The sequence below is a fragment of the Chelonoidis abingdonii genome, chromosome 10 (assembly GCF_003597395.2).
Source record: "Chelonoidis abingdonii isolate Lonesome George chromosome 10, CheloAbing_2.0, whole genome shotgun sequence".
Taxonomy (NCBI): Eukaryota; Metazoa; Chordata; order Testudines; family Testudinidae; genus Chelonoidis; species Chelonoidis abingdonii.
Genome location: NC_133778.1, coordinates 57491384 through 57495479, shown reverse-complemented (window position 1 = coordinate 57495479; position 4096 = coordinate 57491384). Strand labels below are relative to the sequence as shown.

Sequence of the window (4096 nt, the reverse complement as noted above, 5' to 3'; positions counted from 1 at the left end):
CAAAGAGAGAGATATCTTAACTAAAGGAGATTCCAACCCCCACTTCATGGATGACTGGTATTTCATAGCAGAACAATAAAATACTGTTAACACACAACACAACCTCACCCACACCACACACACAAAAACACGACAACCCACTCACCCCACACTAAAATTCCAGTCTTAATGAGTTCACACGACTACAGAAATTTAAAGTGTAAATCTTGCCCACGAACTATTGGGCACACGCCATTCGATTCAAGAAGGCCAGAGCACGATGTGGGCATCTAGTTGAAGCACATCATCAGATGCATATCTGCTCTTCTGAGAGGATCAAGCAAAATTTGGGCTCAACACACACACATAGTTGGACAACCTGCATTTGAATAGTTATGGAGAACATTGTGACTTTGCGGGTTCAATGCAATAAAATACAATTTGGACCATCCTTGACCAGGCTAACCTCCTAGTGAGAACCAGGCGCTGCATCGCTTGTGCCCCTGGCCCGCAACTCTCGCCAGGTCGGACACAGAAGAAATGTACACTCCCAACCGAAGAAAATGAGCAATGCAGAACAAACAGTAGACCCTGAAAGATAAACACGAACCTAAAGGAGAATGCAGTTTGGGGGAATACATCATGGCTGCTCCAATTGCACTACTTTGTGAGGTAACCAATAACGCCGCCGTGGTGCAGAGGACACAGGCAAGCTACCGACGTAGGCTTCTGGACACGGGATAACGGCACCCAGAACACAACCATCGTCGTCGCCGCAATAATGACCAACACGCTACTAAAGGACTACTAAGCTCGGAAGTCAGCGTTTGTGAATGAGACTAACCCCACACCCAGTCTACAAATTTACAATTTGGTAAAAAAAAGACCTAAAAATTAAAACCTAATACTAAAATCTACTTAAACGGCACTTTACCTAACTAATTAACTAATTACTAAGAACGACAGGGTATATACAGTGGAGGGGGGGAAGAACTTGCTACAACAAGCCTTGAAGCTCTCCAACGACTGTCAATGGCATTAAGAAAGAGCTAAGGGAGATTGGGAGCGGCTCAGCTCCCTTACGCCTGCAGGTAGTGGTGCAAAAAGGCAGAAGGCACTTGAGCTGCCTGATGCTGAGGGAAAAAAGTTCTCTAACAACTGTGCATGGGGTGTGTGCATACTTATAGTAGAATGGATCTGTGTAAGCACTTGCAAAACTTATTGTTACCCTCAAAAATGTGCCTTTAAAAAAAGTCTGAATCAAGATTGTGTTTTATTTCAGCGAATATATTTTTCCTTTAACCACTCCCTTCATTAGCTTCTATTAGTCATATTTTTCCCAAATAAGTCACTGTTTAAAAGTATTTTAAAATAAAACTACATATAAGACATTAAATTTGATCTCCTTCTGAGTAGGTGTTTAGGGACTGTAGTGTTCTCAATGTACATAGTACCTATATATTCAATTAAATATTCTTCATTTGATGACACACCTACATAGCAGTTGACACATACATTAAAAAACTTAATATTCATTATAGTACAAGTTCAAACCAGGATTCCCTTTCCAAATGTAGTTCCAGTGGTAAGGCACCACATAAAATAAAAAGTAATGTAACACATTGTATTGCATTAAATCATGCATTTAAATCATTACATCATAGAACTTAAAAAGGTATACAAAAGTTAAAAAAAAGGCAAAGACCCATACTTAGGAACCGCCCATCTCCAACATGTCTGAATGCACATACATAAAAGCAGCCCCTCTTTATAGGTTACACGTAGGAATCTGATATGGAATTTGTCAAACATTGCTGTTCAAATGTTAAAGGTTACCTGCAAAGGAGAAAAAAATAATCAGGCCCATTACCTTTTTGCTTTTTTATAACATATATGTATCCTACTTGTTCTTCACTTAGAAACTCAAGTCCTGTCTGTACTAGCAAACTCTATGGAGATTGGAGAACTGGAGTGAAATGATGACATCATAGAATCATAGGGTTAGAAGGGACCACAAGGGTCAAATTTAGATGCGGGATTTGTTGTATCTAAACCATCCAAGACAGATGATTATGTGCCGCCTTTTGAAAATCTCCACTGAAGAAGCTTTCACAACATCCCTAAGCAGTCTGTTCCATTGTCCTACTGTTTTGAGAAGTGAGAAGTTTTTCCTGAGATTTAATCTAAATCTGTTATGCTGTAGTTTGAACCCACTGCCTCGTCTTGCCATCTGTGGCAAAAGAAAACAATTTTTCGCCATCATTTTAATGGCAGACTTTCAAGTATTTGAAGACCGCTATTATGTCCCCTCTTATTCTCCTATTTTCCAAACTAAACATACTCAGTTACTTCAGGCTTTTCTCATATGGCTTGCATTCCATCCCTTTGCTCATCTTTGTCATTCTTCTTTGGATCCTTTCCAGTTTCTCTATATCCTTTCTATAAAACTGTTGACCAAAACTGGACATAGTACTCCAGCTGAGGCCTAACCAGCACTAAGTAAAGTGGTACTATCATCTCCCATGACTTGAATGCTACGCCTCTGTTAATGCAACCTAAAATTGTATTTACTTTTTTTGCAATAGCACTGCATTGCTGACTCATGTTGAGGTTGTGATCCACAATTGCCAGATCCTTCTCAGCAGCGCTGCTGCTGCTATGTCAGTTTTCTCCCATCACAAGGATGAAGAATATGAAATCTGAGGAAATGAGGTAGCAAGAGAGTTTGAGTCAAACTACTTAAAACTTCTGACTTTTTTGCTATTTAGCTTCCATGACTAATTAACATGTTGGATAAAGAATATCTCTGTTAGTTTCAACAACTCTTTCAATTATGATGTGGAAGTTCAAAGTAAACATGCTTTGACACATCTAGCAGATCCTCCAGCAAAACCAGAGATCAGTCTTAACATTCATGAAGTTTCTAAGATAAAAAAAGGCAGATAAAAGAATACATTAAACAAATACAACCACTCTTCCTCCCTCACCTCCAGTCTTTCAGGATATATTTTAAAAAAATAAATAAGGAAAAAAATCGAGATCTTTAAAAATTCTTCGAGAGTCTTCTTTAAGGCCCCTATTCACATACAAGAGATAGGTACTACAAATGAAGACCTACTGGACAGAAGTGTGTCCTCGGTCTCTAATCTGAGGAATTAGGCTTCTTAAATAGAAAGTGGTTGGTCTTCTAAGCTTTACAAAAGCTTTAAAGCTTCTTGAATCTTGGGCAGTAGTTGTGTAAAATATGCATGTCACCAGATTTTCCTAAATGCCATTCAGAAAGAGTCAGATCTTATCACTGCTTCTGGGAAAGACCTATATTCCAAATGTTTGGACCCAATGCAGAAGTCTTACTCTGAAATGACTCGGGAAAATTATACAACAAACCCTTTTATTGTGACTATTCGGCACTGATAAACACTAATATATGGGACAGAGGAGATCGAGAAGTTACTAAAAATCTTTTCAATTGCTCAAAAATGAATATTAAATCTGTAGATTGCTAGTGTTGGACCAACTGTACTGAACTGGAAATAAGAAGCCAGATCCTTAACTGATTGTAAATTGGTATAACTGACTTCAGTGGAGCTAGCTGATGATCTGGGTCATAAACTAGTAAACAAAGAAAAAGAGCAAAATAAATTCCATGAAATATTGATTACCCGGAATAAACCATTTACAACAGTCAAGCTTTCTGTACTAAATTACATTGAGCAACAAATTGAGTCACAATTCCCCACCAAAAAATTGTCACATTGGTTGGTGAATTAATTGTTTAAAAAACAAACAAAACCCGTTCTCTGCACGAAGCACAAAACTATTTCTCTACTGTGATGAGGCAAGGCCAGATGGCTACAGTAAAGTACTGAGAAACAGGTATGTTAGCCCCACGCTAAACAAATCCCTAGGACCATGGTAAACAAATGGCAGTTGCTCCAGGTTAATCAAGGCACCTGGAGCCAATTAAGACCTTTCTAGAAGGCAGTGGAGATAGCTACTTTAATTAGAACACCTGCAGCCAATCAGGGCAGGCTAATCAGGGCACCTGGGTTTAAAAAGGAGCTCACCCCAGTCAGGCAGGGAGGAGCCAGAGGAGAAGGAGTGCGAGTGAGGAGCT

The 4096-nt window shown here is 39.1% G+C and overlaps 1 protein-coding gene across 7 annotated transcripts in view; it reads right to left on the bottom strand.

Moving 5' to 3' along the window:
* The window catches only part of QTMAN (queuosine-tRNA mannosyltransferase), a 359192-nt gene that overhangs the window by 170901 nt on the left and 184195 nt on the right, over positions 1-4096 (bottom strand). The gene's annotated exons all lie outside the window — the stretch shown is intronic.